This window comes from Polypterus senegalus, chromosome 3 (assembly GCF_016835505.1).
Source record: "Polypterus senegalus isolate Bchr_013 chromosome 3, ASM1683550v1, whole genome shotgun sequence".
Lineage (NCBI taxonomy): Eukaryota > Metazoa > Chordata > Cladistia > Polypteriformes > Polypteridae > Polypterus > Polypterus senegalus.
The window spans coordinates 276350380-276366661 of record NC_053156.1 but is presented as its reverse complement, the minus strand read 5'-3'; the positions used below and the strand labels follow the sequence as shown (position 1 = coordinate 276366661).

The 16282-nt window shown below is 37.7% G+C and overlaps 2 long non-coding RNA genes across 6 annotated transcripts in view; one reads left to right on the top strand and one right to left on the bottom strand.

Annotated features, from left to right (window-relative positions):
* Positions 1–9974: 9974 nt before the first annotated feature.
* LOC120526189 lies at positions 9975–14081 on the bottom strand. 5 transcript variants are annotated; one of them, XR_005633093.1, is made up of 8 exons: positions 13422–14076; positions 12677–13105; positions 12100–12246; positions 11957–11984; positions 11525–11591; positions 11155–11366; positions 10649–10832; positions 9975–10196 (listed from the first exon to the last, which is right to left on the bottom strand). It is a non-coding gene; the product is annotated as an uncharacterized LOC120526189 (long non-coding RNA). The 5 variants fall into 5 exon arrangements; XR_005633095.1 differs by lacking the exon at positions 11957–11984 and having other exon boundaries at positions 11155–11229; positions 11301–11366; positions 13422–14075; XR_005633092.1 differs by having other exon boundaries at positions 11525–11984; positions 13422–14081.
* LOC120526192 overlaps positions 13152–16282 on the top strand; it is a 66461-nt gene continuing 63330 nt past the window's right edge. Inside the window, exons 1-2 of the long non-coding RNA XR_005633098.1 lie at positions 13152–13342; positions 15788–15957. This is a non-coding gene — a long non-coding RNA (uncharacterized LOC120526192). The remainder of the gene's footprint in view (positions 13343–15787; positions 15958–16282) is intronic.

The following is a 16282-nucleotide window of genomic DNA, read 5'->3' as shown; positions in this document are numbered from 1 at the left end:
TGTGAAAAAGCACCCTTGGCTTTAGTAGCATTCAGGGTGAAGGGGATGTAAGTTTGAACTGTGATTCCAAAAGTCAACAAGTGTCTGCAACATTTTTGAATACGAGTCAAAGGACCAGGGTTTGTGGAGTTTAGAATATGAACTAGACTGGTAGTCTTGATGGTAAGGACATTTGTGCCAAAATAAGTAAATAAAGTTAATTATGAAGTAAATAACCACATGAAAAAGTGGAGTTATAAAGGAGTTATTACAATTTGAAAAACTGCCATGATGTATAAAAACATTGATAAGTGACAAAACCAGCACGAAAGGAAACCTTTTGGAATAAATAATAAGCTTTTTTGACATCTTCGCAGTCTGGAATAGTCTGAATATGTCTTAAAGAGTTCATCTTTAATTGAAACTTAAACAGGCAAATTAAAAATATTAAACCTGAATAAAACACAGAAGTATCATTTAATGATATCAATTAGTGTTAAGTATTATCAAGCACCGGGATCTATTTATAAGGTTTATTTGATTTAGTTATAAACAAAATGAATGGTGGCATTTTGCTTTGAAATTAACAATAGTTTGATACAGCTTTAAGAATTACAATGCAAGACAAACCTTTACACTCTATAACAAATGTTGTTGCTGTTTCAGTAGGAGTATCTTGGATCTCTGTTTTATTTTAACCTTTTGACAAGAAGACCCTGGTCAGGGAAATATACCACATATATTGAAAATGAACAGCGCCGACATGCTAACTAAATACATATAAGATATTTTAGAATATGGACCTGGGCTCTAACACCGTGATTCTGACAGGGTCTTCACTTAATTGTCAAACATCCGGCGGGTGCTATGGATCTCATAATGGAGAGTGCAAAAGATTCTATAATCTTTACTCTGTAATGGCCAATATGACGGAGATCTAGTGCCTGTGTCCACAGAGTTAACCAGTCATAGGACATGATGTTCAAAATTCACCTAGGGTTTTTCAGAAGAGATAGGACGAGTGCGGCGTGTGTTCTGTATTCTCTTTTCTGTATTAACTATTCACAATGACCATACTCCCGAGACCTTAGGTTTCGAATTAAGAGACATTCATCAAAATGCTTTTGACACAAAGGAGGCCCAATCAGGCGGGTGGGGTGGGAGTCTCTTTTCAAAGAGTCTTTGCCTCCCCAAGCGGCCAGGATTTGTCGGGCTATAAAAAACATTTTTCAACAACCCTGCATCCTCGACGGTGAAAGAAAAGTGTCAATGGTTTAAAAATCAAATTGTACTTTATTGGTCATTTTCAAAAACAATATTAAAATTCATAAAAGGTTTTACCAACCACTTCAAAACATATAAAACTAAACAGCATGATTAAAAGTCGACAAAAAACATGAGCTCTCACCGGTACATTCAGTTCAGACACTTCATCTGATTTTCCAGGTCGTATACCCGTAAAACCTTAAAGGTCCATCAGACCTATTAGGTCCAGAAAATGGCGTTTAGAGAAAGCATCGGCTGCTTCAAGTATTTTTGAGTAAGATTCATCATCCATGTTATGAAAGGCTTGCACAATCGACTCATGAATAGAATGTTCATTTTTCGGATCGTCAAAAGCATTTTGTACAAAGGCGTGAATCTGGTGAAAAGGCAGAAAGATGTTGAAGTAGCCCAGAGTCTTAATGACCAGGCTCTGAGCCACGGTTTGCGTAAAACAGACAGCCGCTGCTGCTTAGGCCGTGTCTGGCTGGGTCGGTCTATTCAACATCCCTGCTCGGTACTTTTTAGGTGCTGATCTGCTATTCTATCTGGCAGAGCTGCTATCAATCTCTTGAACGGCTTCAGAGCCATTCGAGATGTCTCACTCAGGGTCCGTCAGTTTGTTCAAGGCCATGCCTCGCATAATCTGCATCCTTGAATGATATTTTCCAAATATTCCTCTACCGGTCGTCCACTGCCTCTTCTTGTTGCACGGCCTGAATGGCTATCTGCTCAGCCCCTGTTAGGCTCCTCGGAACATCATTAGCAGATACAAAAATGTCAGGTACTGCGCTGTTCTCCAGGAAAATATCCAACCAATACACCAAATCACCAGGGGCAGGTACCTGAGACTCGGGCTCCTAGATCTGGTCAGTTGAAGGCATAAGAAGGTGTGGCCGAGAAGGCTGGTCTTGAGTCTAGCTGTTAGGCGTAGAGTACTCGGAGTCGGGCACGATAGCCTCAGGTCAAAACAAGATATCGTCTGGTCCGTAGACCATCATGCCTGATCAGGAGCATAGCCGGAGAGATGTTGATTGTTGAAAAATGTTTCTTATAGCCCGACAAATCCTGGCCGCTTGGGGAGGCAAAGACTCTTTGAAAAGAGACTCCCACCCCACCCGCCTGATTAGGCCTCCTTTGTGTCAAGAGCATTTTGATGGATGTCTCTTAATTCGGGTCTGTGAAATGTACTTCTGCATAAAAAACCTAAGGTCTCGGGAGTATGGTCATTGTGAATAGTTAATACAGAAAAGAGAATACAGAACACACGCCGCACTCGTCCTATCTCTTCTGAAAAATCCTAGGTGAATTTTGAACATCATGTCCTATGACTGGTTAACTCTGTGGACACAGGCACTAGATCTCCGTCATATTGGCCATTACAGAGTAAAGATTATAGAATCTTTTGCACTCTCCATTATGAGATCCATAGCACCCGCCGGATGTTTGACAATTAAGTGAAGACCCTGTCAGAATCACGGTGTTAGAGCCCAGGTCCATATTCTAAAATATCTTATATGTATTTAGTTAGCATGTCGGCGCTGTTCATTTTCAATATATGTGGTATATTTCCCTGACCAGGGTCTTCTTGTCAAAAGGTTAAAATAAAACAGAGATCCAAGATACTCCTACTGAAACAGCAACAACATTTGTTATAGAGTGTAAAGGTTTGTCTTGCATTGTAATTCTTAAAGCTGTATCAAACTATTGTTAATTTCAAAGCAAAATGCCACCATTCATTTTGTTTATAACTAAATCAAATAAACCTTATAAATAGATCCCGGTGCTTGATAATACTTAACACTAATTGATATCATTAAATGATACTTCTGTGTTTTATTCAGGTTTAATATTTTTAATTTGCCTGTTTAAGTTTCAATTAAAGATGAACTCTTTAAGACATATTCAGACTATTCCAGACTGCGAAGATGTCAAAAAAGCTTATTATTTATTCCAAAAGGTTTCCTTTCGTGCTGGTTTTGTCACTTATCAATGTTTTTATACATCATGGCAGTTTTTCAAATTGTAATAACTCCTTTATAACTCCACTTTTTCATGTGGTTATTTACTTCATAATTAACTTTATTTACTTATTTTGGCACAAATGTCCTTACCATCAAGACTACCAGTCTAGTTCATATTCTAAACTCCACAAACCCTGGTCCTTTGACTCGATTCAAAATGTTGCAGACACTTGTTGACTTTTGGAATCACAGTTCAAACTTACATCCCCTTCACCCTGAATGCTACTAAAGCCAAGGGTGCTTTTTCACAAACGGAGGGAAAAAGCAGTTTTCAATGACAGCTGTCCAATGTCACCAGGACTACCTAAAAGAAAGAATAAACCTCACAGTTTTAGTAAAATTTGAATCCTTGTGCTAACATATATAATAGATATGATGTAACTATTCACTAAAACATTTTCCATCCTGATTTGCCTAACGTGTCCAAAATAAGCCTAATCATCGGCCCTGTAGTGTGTAGGCTCCTATAACCTACTATAACCATTCTTATTTTTCAGGGTCTCATAACTGATGTAAAATGGAAGGCTATTACCAAGCATTAACAGAATTTCTAAAACTTTGTATTATACAAAGGACCCTGAGTAACAAAGTGGTTATAGCCTGTTGATGAAAATGCTGTTTTAAATTAAAGCCTGAACAAGATACCTGTTTTCTATTCAACATATAAAATGTTTAGTAAATAAAGAGAGACTAAATACAATTTATAACAAAAATGGAACACCAATGGACAGGTGAATAACCGAGGAAATCTAATTTAGCTTGAAGTGCCACAGAGTGTTTTACAAATAACCCTCTACGTCAGTGGTTCTCAAACTGGGGGTGGTCCCCAGGGCAAGTAACAAAAAGGGGGCGTGAAGATGTGAAAAAAAGAAAACAAGAATCGGAAATATGAAAAAACATCTATTGAACGCAGAACACATTAACTTAAACTACATTCTGATACTAGAAAAATAAATATAGAGTTAGATAAATGTCGATAAAAGTTAAGTAGGTATAATAAAATATGCAAATAAAGTGTAATGAGAATAAAATCTGATTTTTATTATTTTTTAATTTATGTATTTATTTATTTTTTCATGATTAGCATGCCAAAGATTTGGCCATTTGAGAAAAAATAATCGTACATTTGTGTTGTAAGCAGAATCTGAATGACTTGGGCTAGCAAGAAAAGATATATGATAGAAGATATCAGATGTCTCCGGTTCCTTTAGGGACTTTATACTGGCTATTATCATTTAAAATGAGTACAGAAATTAAGTTCTATGCTATGTTTGGGGTGGATGTGATCAGAAAGGCACTGATGATTTCAATGATCAGTCAAGAAAACTGTTGGATAAATGGAAAGAACTCTTTTGGAAACAAGGATTTTTCTTATGTTTTAAAATTTGATCTTTACAAAGATGTTTTATTTTCATGTTAAAGCAACTGGTCATTTTACTTGGCTACTGAAAATGCATTTTGTTCACTAATGCTTTAGTGTTTCATTAAGAATTACCTGAATATTTGATAATTAGTTTAAGCAGAAAGAGTAATTAGCTCTGCTATTTTGTGAGCTATACAAGCGTGCTGAGCTGTTGTCACCCATTTATGAGGTCATTAGCATGAGTTAAAGCTGCTGCTTTTAAAAACATGATTTTAGTTCAATGAACTTCGGATGTGCAGAAGAGCTCTTCTTACATCACTTGCCTCTAGTTAAACAAGCACACCTCGCTATGACCTTCTGGCTCCAAGAGCTATGAATGAATTTTCAGAGACAAGAAATTTAATCACATCGTACTTAGATTACCTTAATAAAATCAGTACAAAAGCTGATCAAAAAGGAATAAAAGAAAGATCTTGACTTATGGCTCATACCTGGAAAAAACGAAACATCTAGCAATACCCGGTTGTGTAGTGTTCACACTTTATTTTGCTTTATGACACTGTGTATTTGACCTATAATACTTTTCTCTTGCCTGTTATAGATCTCTGTCTAATTACCTGAAGTTAAAGGAATTGGGAAGTGAGGAACTATTTTGGTAAGAATATGTGTTGAGGTCTACATAAGAAAGAGTATAAAGAGGAAAAGTGTCACCCTAGGAACCCCATGACAAAACAAAAATCATAGTTGAGCTTTTCTGCTTTTAATTAAAAATAGTAAAATGTTTTCTAATCATCACCTGTGTTAATAGAAATAATTTTAGCTTTTTGAGTTGACAGAAAATGTCTAAATTTTGTGCTAGTGTAACAGTGAGTGCTTTTACATGCACGTACAAAACTGGGATAAGGTAGAAAAGTGCTTTTTTTATAAATCTCCGCTTAAATGCACAAGTGTATTTACAGAGTTTTCCTTTGTCAATAGGCTCCTATGTTATAGAAATGAGTTAAGCAAAAAAAAATTAAAAATCACCGGCCACAGCAAATTCTAAAACACACATGGAATCTGTCTCTCTTGTGCAGTGTGGGATTACTTTTAAAAATAATTGAATTATATTACTCACACTATTACTATTCTGTATTAAAATAAGCACATTTAGCGAAATGAATGAAAACACCGTTACAGTAAGCTCCTGGAGCTGTCTTCAACCGGTTGTAACAAATGAGAGTTTATAAAGTAAAAATGTTTCGTTATCTCTGACTTTTAAAACAGGCGGCCCCGTGCAGAGATTCCCCTGCTACCGATGCTGATTCGAAAGAGTAGGCATTTCACAAACGGTCCCTTCTGTACGTAGTTCAGAATACTTATACTCTTATTACGCCAGAGCTGATACATAACCGGCCTGTGCTTTTAAACCATGCCTGAATATTCTCAGAGAAGAGGCTCTGTTTGAATTTTCAGACGCCGAGACAAAAACTACTTGATTGTAAAGCCCGTTTCGGTATGAAAAACTAATATTATTTGCTTCAGTCCCTATGAATTTGTACATTAATCGTCGTACTTGCAGATAGAAATAGGTGCTGCATCTTATTTTATACGTACGTTCACGCACACACTTGAGAATGAACTTGGAAATAGTCATATTAAGGATTCAGCCTTCCGTTTTTTAAAACTTACTCGTTTGGCGTATATAATAATCATGAATAGGATTTACCGTGATCCTGGATCTTCCCGACGAGATTGTCCTCTTTCAGTATTAACGGCCTGCTGAGTAATGGACCGGTCCGAACACTTATTCATATTCCGAAAAGAGCGGTATGTTTGGAAGATTTTACGGTGATTTGTGATAGCAGATGTTTGACAATCATTTTTACTGGACATTCCTGTAATGTCCTTTGGCCGGACTCCGAAAAGTCCAGTATTTTTTTTAAGTCACCTTTGCACGCCGTTGATTTCTTTAAAGAGCTGCATGCCTCTCCGTAAGAGTGCTTTCACACTGTCCACCGGATGATCCGACATAATGGATGGAACATGGCTTTTTTAAGATATGCAAAATATACATCCGAGGCTACATTTTAAGACGTCTCAAACATTCTTTAAAAGGTCCCTGTTGCCTATTATTTAACTGTGTGGGTGATTTTTAATTCCCTTAACTTTAAAAGCTACACACATAACGTGTTCTCCCGGACACAGTATCTGCGCACTCCCGTTCTAGGGGGCGGGGGGTTGACAAGCATGCGCTCGCAGAACACAGCAGGTTAAGGGTCAGGCCGTTTCCTGGCCTGTGCCACAATTGTATCCGGCTGCAGGTCGCAGACTCGGCCTTCCGCGCCTCCTGCCTTCCTCACCACGCCCCCAGCATTCGCGTCCGTCCTCTGTCACATCGCTTTCGTTGAAAAACTACTGTAGTAACGTTGATTTACCATGTAACCCTAAAAGACGATATTAATATGACTTCCTGCAATCTCAAGGCAAGAATCCGAGTTTCTCTTTATGGTATTACTCTCGTATTTACTTTTACAAATAAAAAACAGTTTTATAATTTATGAGTCAGGATTCGATATAGCTCAAAGAAAGTGGGTAACATATTTTTAGATTAAGGAAACACCATACTAAATATGAATATGGTTGCTCTAACTGCTATTATAATGCATTCTATCATTCAAAATATTTGAAAGTATTTTTATTTTTTTACTAAACGGCATGTCTGACATTATTTCTGGAACCTCGCTCAATATAGGAAAATTCCGTTAATGACATTAATTTATTTACAAAATAAATGATGATCAATAACACAACATAACAATCAACAGGCATGAAAATGAAGGTCTAAACTTTAGAGTTCTCAGTAAAAGAAACTTTTCAAATTGTTTGTATTGAACAGTTATTTAAATGATCCAGCTTAATACAGTTCATGGGTACATTCATTTCCATTGTCTGTCTTGAATTGTGTTTTCTTTATTTTGTTCTACGCTGCTGCTATAATGTTGATAAATTTCAAGTGGAGTTATTAAACTTTCAAACGTTTACCTGGTTTTTAATTTTAATGCATACTTGTTCTCCCTGGGACCCTTACTTATAAGTATGTACTTATCAAAAAAAGTGAAGCAAATCTCATAAATTACTTAATAGATATTATATCGTTTGTTTTTCTAAAGAAATGTAAAAATTTGCATTATTGAAAGTTGCACTTCCGTAAACTGTCTTTTTTATTTATTTTGGAACTGAATTAACAGATTTTAAACTTAACTTTAAAAATGTTTTGTTTGGGTTAATGCAATAATTACAAATTCATTTTTAGTGATTTTAAATCCTTTAATCACCATATACCATTATTTGTATTAGGAATTTGTCATTTGTCGCATACCCCAACTTACTCTCCGAACGGAGATATACTTTTTTGTAAATTAGATTACCGTTATTAGGTCATCGGTTTCACTGCTTGTTCAGATTCATCTCTTTCCATAGTGTGTTCAGCTGTCTTTGACCACTTTGATCCCGTGTGTGTCGTCATCTCTGTTGTCTGATTTGGTGCAACGCCTGAATCCTACAAATTGTCCCCTGGACAGCAGTGTCCCCTCTCGATTAGTCAAGGGGTTTTTTGATTCTGTCAGACCAAGTATTGTTAACTTAATAAATGCTAGTTTGATTTCTGGTTGTGTTCCTGCTGCCTTGAAACACACTGTGGTGCAGAAACGTATTATAAAAAACAAAATAAGGACCCTCTAATGTGTCAAGTTTCAGGCCAATGTCTAAACTGCCTTTTTTATCTAAAGTCTTAGAAAAAGTTGTCCTAACTCAAACATTTCTAGATGAAAATAGTATTCTGGAAACATTCCAATCCAGATCCAGATGTTCTTGCATCACTGAAAGAGCCTTGTTAAAGGTTTACAGTGACCTCTTCCCAATTACTAATCCTGGAGGGTCTGCCATTCTTGTCCTGCTAGATCTTACCTCAGATTTTGATGCAGTGGATCTTATGATTCTTATATCCTGCCTTGAACAGTTTTGTAGACATCCAAGGTAATGCCCTTTAATGGTCTAAACCTTATCTAAGAAATAGGAGCGTTTCTATTCATTTGGGTGAGTTCTCATCCTCTGTAGCTCCTCTTACTTGTGCGGTTCCATCTTTGGACCAGTTTTCTTTTTGATATACATGTTACCTTTAGTCTCCATTGTTAACAAGTATGGCTTCTCTATACTGATGACACTTAAATATATTTGCCACTAAAATCAAATCGAGAAAATACAGACCCTACATGCGTGCTTGAATGATATAAAAACCTGGATGGCAATGCATCTTTTTAAAATAAATGATAATAAAACTATGATCATGTTATCCAAAAGTTAAGAAAGTTTAAGTGTCTCTGATGTTGCTTTTGGATCCCTTGCCATATACAGTATGTATCATAAAGCTTCAGTTAGCCCAGGTGTGAGCTATGACAGGTCATCCAAGCTTTTACAACATCTTATTTGGACTATTGCAGTTCTTTGTATGTAGGCGTTGGTCACACCCTGTTACAACACCTACAACTATTCCACAACTTTGCTGTTTGCTTATTGAATGTCTCTCATAAGTGTGGCCATATTTCACGAATACTGACCTCGATTCATTGGCTTCTGGTCCATTTCAGAATTGATTTTAAAATTCTATTTGTTGTTTTCAAATGTTTGAATGGATCAGCCCCATCTTGCCTCTTGGAACCTCTTCACTTGTATGTGCCAACAAGAGCCCTGCGGTCTACCAGCCCGGTGCTCTTAGTTGTGCCGAGGAGGAATCGGGTGTTTGCTGTGGCTGCTCCTTTTCTCTGGAATGGCTCACCTTATTATGTCAGGTCTGCTCCAGCACAGGCCGTTTTTAAGTCATCGTTAAAGTCTTATTTCTTCTTGCTGCCATTTGACCCTGCAAGAGGTTGACATTGTTTGTATATGTTGGCTCACGTACATTCATGATTAAAAATATGTATGTATGTGTATTTTAAGTTTATCTTTTATGTAATGGTTGGTTATTCTTGCAGCTTTGTGATGTGTACATACAGTGTATTTGAACTGCTTCTTTTACCCTTTCTTGTACAGCACTTTGGTTCAGTTCTGGCTGCTGTTGTAAATGTGGTTTATAAATAAAAATTGCCTTGCCCTGCTTTATAAAATATTATTTTAATACATAACACTAAGACAATGGACTGTAAAGATGAAGTTGGTTTGCAACATTTATTACAAAAAGTTAAAGAATATATAAAATATAGAACAAGAGTTGTAGGTTGTAACTGAACAATGTATGTTTGTTACATTTTCTGACAAAACACAGTCATTTTCCTTTTTCCTCTCACGTTATCTAAAAACAGATGCATGTCTTCCATATGTGAAATAAAGGATGATGAAGGGTCTAAGGACATATTCCCTCTCCTCTTCTTCTGGAAATTCAGATAGCAAATCAGATTTCTGAAGGGCCTCCTCAATGTTGTCTTTGTTCATTGACAGTAATGAGGGAGTGAGACGTGCCCCTTGAACACAGAAATGTTCTCAGCACATCACTTCTCTGCCTCGGTAAGATGCTGAAGGATTCTGTGTTGCTGTAATACATTTTATTAAAAAAAAAAACTTTAAATGGTCATCATAAAGCTTATAGCCTTTTCCTCCACATTTACAAGGAATGTAAGGAAAGTAAAAAAAACATAATGTACAGTATATTTAATTTGTTATAGATTATTAACATTACTGCTTTCGATCACAGATTCTACAAGTCTTCAATGTTTCTTACCATACACTATTATTAACACAGCACGTAATGTATTTCAAATGTTTTAAGGCCGTTAAGAGTTGTACTAGCACTATAGTTTGTCAGAAGATCTAAAACAGGCTGTTAGTCTTTTGGGCTTTGACTTCTACTGCTTAACGATTAACAGTCGGCATCTGAGACAAGCATGAGGTCTTTTTATACATTTTATTCACTATACCATAGGCATTGTAAGCCAGCATTAACAACATCTTTCATATGGAAGTTTATAAAGTGAGGTGTCTGTACCTGCTCATCGGTGCCCTGTGCTGGATGTTGGAGAAGGGAGGCTGATGTTTCTTCTAAAAGAAAAGATCTGAAACCTTCAAAACGCAGTGCTATGGAACAGAATAGCAAGACATTTTTTTTTCATTTCAGATGTAGTGCCAAGTCTTTACTCTGTCTTCTCTTAATGGCTCAATAGAGTCTAAACCTGAAAACAGAGAAAATAATATTTACCTAAGGAAATGTTAAAAAGAACCAAAAGAATAAGCAGAATAAATGACCCTGTCCTGGCTGTCCATTATTTCTGTACCTTCTAATTTTTTGTTTGGTTCTTGGCCTTCATTTAGAAAGGCGTTTACTCGCTCAGTCCAATGTGCGCAATTATTTCAGTGATTTCAAAAAGAAGCACTAAATTTATAATGGTAAACATTTTGATTATTTGTCTTTGATTTACAATATGGCTAAGTTTATTTGCCACATTACCACAGAAGTGAATAAAAGTTATTAAAGGAAATTTAAATTTCATTTACCCCTTGATGCTGGAGTTCTAAAGTAACATTCTACAGCAGCACGTCCTCAAAGCCGGTATGTCATTCTAAAGAGAACTGAGCAGAGTCACGTTGTTAAAAGGAGTTTAATGTTACAAAGATATTTATGCAAACCATTATTAACATACATTTAAAATATCTGGATTTTGAAAGGTAGGCGTTTCTGGAACTTCAAAACCACTATGGACAGTATGCTGAAATTAAAAAAAAAATCAAATATAATAAATTAAACATAACACAAATATCCAACACAAATTGTAGAAGGTGACAAAAATGGGAACCAGCAACCAGATATAGTCCTCCCTATACAAATACTGCAATGAAAGAAGAGAGGACTAAAGTTGAGACACACCTCATTAAAATTGAAGGGGGCCTCGAGGATGAGATACAGAGACACCACAAAATGGTCCTTTGGAAACCTGGACAAAACATTAAATACAGACATACAAAAAAAGATAATTATAATATGAAATGGTCATACCATCAACATGGAAATTTCCAAGTAATGACCATTCATCTGACTTAGAAGGCCCTAATACATCCATCCATCTATCCATTATCCAACCCACTATATCCTACCTACAGGGTCAGCCAACACAGGGCTCAAGGCAGGGCACCAGCCCACCGCAGGGCACACACATACACAAACCAAGCAAACACTAGGGAAGCCCTAATATAAGGGGTAAAAAAAATAGTCAAAGAAAAAGATTAAATACTAACATACAATAAACTGTTGACAATGACATTTAAACAAACACAATGGAATTGCCAACTTGTTACACACCTTGTGTCACATCTGTAAATAGTAAAACCTGCCAAACAACGGAAAATGTTCAGCTTTTTAATATGTATTTAAAAAAGTTCCAGTTCAGAAATCTAAACGTCAGTACTGTTTGCAAGCACACACTCCTGGCATACATACACTACCTGCATACTTGACAATGTGGACTTCATGATTCTGAAGGCAGGCAGCAGGATGCTATGGTCTCCTTGCTTTTTACAAAGAGGGCACTTGGATTTATTCAATGTAATCAAAGTTGTTTTTATATTCTCTGCCTTTATGGAGAAATGTGACTGTGGAAATCAAGACAAAAATAATATGCAATACTAATTTGGCAGAAAGCGCTAACGTGCTTTTATAAATACCTAACTTAACTACAGAAAAATCAAGTTTAATAAGAAATGTAACACACGTTAACGACAACGATAAATATAAATACCTTTCATATTGTACACTAACATTGCAGATTCTCTACATAACATCTCATAAATAACTGAAAAAGTTAATATAGATGAAATAATATGGCAAATATTAAAAAGAAATAATACACGTGGTAAAAATAGTTAAAACGATATGCATAAAAATACGACATGTCAGTAATGACAATAAACAGAGAACACTTGGATTCGCTATACAGTATATAATCGTACATCTTATTAGTTTTGTTTAATGAATCTGCAGTTTCTTTAAATATACTGCGGTTTTTATTCTGTGAGTCCATACCTGGTTCTGCTGTGCCATTGTTCCGTGTCGGGAAATGTTTTCAGCTCCTTTTCTTTTTCGAATTGGAAAAACTGTACAGCAGCTCTTCTCCATCTCTTTCTATGGACTGTGGCCGGTTGTTGGGCGGACTGTGGAAGGCAGGAGGCGTGGAAGGCCAAGTCTGCGACCTGCAGCTGGATCCTTCTCGGCCTGTGTCTGACACTATCTGTCAGCGGAGCTCCGGTTCATACAGTATGCAACTTCCTGCTATAGACCCGTGCAGGGCGATGGAGGGATTTGTCTGCTCCTCTGAGATTTCCGGTCAGCGTGTATTTCGAACTACAAGCCCTTGTTGGCGAGTACACTTAGAGCTTCAGCCGCCGGGGCATCTCGCAGCCGAGTGCCTGCCAGCTTTTTTCAGCACTGAGGCTGTCTGCTGTCAGGCGTCAACTGTGAGAGAGAGAGAGAGAGAGTGCAGAGGTTACTAACAGCAGGTCAGCTTTTTAGAGCCCGTTTATTCTGCTGTGTAGCGAGAGAACCATGAGTGCAGGGTTGCTAATAGCAGGTCAGGTTTTTAGAGCCCATGTATTCTGATGTACAGTATAGAGAGAGGAGTGGCACATTGCTTTCTGTGAGTTGGAAAATTCAACAACTGGACGTTTTTGCGAAAGGATTGTCAGCGATAAGGTAAAAAGGATGTTTTGACTTAGATAAATCAAAGGTTAGATAGCTATTTTAAATAATAGATAGATACGTGTGGACTTACCCAAAGCGATATAGGCAGGAGCATGTGTGTCTGTGTATGCCCTCGGAAGAATTGTGCCTGGAAGTGAAGGCTTCAACCAACATGTGGTGTCCCCGCCTCAGGGGCTGCTTGACGGAGGGGTCCTAGGCAGGGCCTTGATGCCGGGGCACATGTAGCTTGGTCCGGCAGGGTCTGGGGCTGCCGACTGGAGGCCGTGGCAGGGACGACTGGGTCTGGATAGAAACTTGCCCGGACGTGTCTGAACTTGTCTTCGGAAGAGGGGGTCCGGGTCAAAGAGGGGGGCAGCCATCCATCAAGTCCGCTCTTGACAGTTTCCTGGGCCTGGGGCAAACAGGTGGGTGGGGGCGGATTCAAAGAAGGGACAGACATCCTTCAAACGGATCTTAACCGTTTCCTGCGGAAAAAACAGGATGGGTGGGAGCGGGTTCAAGAAAGGACCAGACATCCGGCAATCGGATCTTTGGCGTTTCCTGAGGAAAAAACAGGAAGGGGTGTGGGAGCAAGTTCAAAGAAAGGTCACATTAATGACGTCAAAGGAAAGGGCGGGACTTCCGGTCATCCATCAAATTTGATTGACATTTTGACAGTTTCCACATGCATAATACTACTGCTAGCAAAATATAAATTGAATTTGTCAAGGCAACATTAACAGTAATGTTTCAACTCAGCATATATTCTGGTATGGCATATAAAGGCATTTACAATCAAACAGTAAAGTTCATTTACTTTAGTTATCCGTTTAGACGTGCAGTCTTAACTTGGACGCTGTGTAGCCTACTCTGTGGTCTGTCATTCTCCTGGTGTCAGAGTCGATAGGCACATTTACTGTTTCGGGTGTACTGACTCTCCAGTGGCTCTCCATTATCTCGCTTCTTTCCACCTCCTTTTAACTGGTTGTAACAGCACACTGTTCAGCTCAAATGTACATTCTGGAGTTCATCTTTTCATGGATGTAACTGCCAATTCTGTTAACCTCACATTTACTTTGACTGTATCATCAAAACTGTGAGTGACATAAACTGCATATACTTTAGCTGGTGGCAATGCCACTAGCACAATGGTGTCTTCGAATGCTAAAGTATAATCTGGTTTTAAAGAATGCCTTTTAATAAAACAAATTATGTTTATTTTTTTACATACCATACCATTTTATTTGTTGAGCGCTGAAAAGCACAGCATTACCACTGACCGAAGCGCTGTACAGTTAAAAAAGAAGCAGGACTAAAAACAAAATATTAAAAACAAACATTAGGAGAGAATTAAAACAGAGATACTAAAAACAGGTCAGAGGACCCAATAAAATTGAGAAATAGGAAGAAGCAAGTGGAAATGAGACAGGTTAAGAGTTAAAAGCCAGTGTGAAGAAGTGCGTTTTTAGGCATGATGTTTTCTGCACACACATGTGTGTGTTTATTAGGAATCCTCTTGTTAGACTTTTCAGCCATAGATCTTTTATCCGTTAGAGCCACAGGCTTGTTATCTGTCGGACGTCAGGTTTGGTAGACTTTAGACTGAATTATCCCAGAGGAAAATTTGTTTGCAACAGGAAAATGCAAAAAATAACCTTGTTACCCAGATACAAGAAAATAAGCCAAGATACAACACATTGTTCTAGTCAGTACACACAACCAAAAGATTTCTATAAATAAGATTAGATTTTCTTCCTATAAATCAGAATAATTATTTATCAATTACCTTTAGCATTACACATTAACAATTAAAAAATGATCAGGACCCCTACAACTGCTAGAATTCAAAATGCTGATGGCTGTGGGAATGTAAGAGATCTCAAATCTGCTGCTATTTACCCTTGGTAGCCCAAATCATCAGCTTGATGGCAACAACTGAAATTTAGAGAAAAAGAGGATGGCTGCCATCTGACAGAACTGAGTCGGCCTTCTTTCTAACCTGCTTGTGTTTCAGCGCAGTGACAGAGGCTAATGATAGCTTTAACAATGTTGTTAAGATGATATAAATTCTTAATGCTGATGTCACCAAGCCTGCATATGAAAGCAAATGTGGCAACAGATTTAATGGATGTCCATTTTTTATTTGACAAGGTCACCATTTCTGTAAAAAATCACAGCCCCTACTTTTGAGTTCCACCTTCATAATACATTGGATTGGTTTAGAAATTTAACACTTAGTGAACCATGTAATTGTTCGCACCTAAATTTAAGCCCACCTCATTCACATCTGTCTTCAGATGTATAATATATGCTGCAAGTCTGGCCCTGCAGGACTGGCCACCTAGAGTTTTAAAGTGTAGCTCCTATAAGAAAAGAAGAAAACACAAGAAAGTGCTTGGAGCATGTCTGTGACCCTGTATAATGGAAATAAATGAAAGCAAAATGACGTCTTTTCAGACAGGAGTCCAATACAGAACAGATTTAAAATAGCTGAACTTCCAGTTATATGGATTCCAGGCAGGAAGGGGAGTGTCCAGGAGGGCAGACGATGAAACAGCCATCAGTCTTCCATTCTGCAGTGGGAGCAAGAGAGAAGGCATGAGAACACAGCGCCATTCCAGGGTTCAGTAAGTAATTACCATCATCAGAGTCTTTAAACTGCTTCCAAAAGTGTGCATGTGTGCCACTCTTTATCTCTTTGGCTGCATTTTGTGTAGATTCGCTTCTTTGTGAAACTGTAGCCATTTTAGGTGAGTGTGGCTCACTTATTGAAGAAAATCAGTAAAGGAGAGTAGGGCTCAGGCTAAGTCAAGTGGCCATTGTGGTGGACTATCAGTATAGGAGAGTATGACTCAGCTCTTCATGTTGCCATTACGGAGGAGACTTAGTAAAGCATAATACACCTCAGTTGCAACCATTTGACCATTAAGTAAAAATCTGTAAATCAGAGTA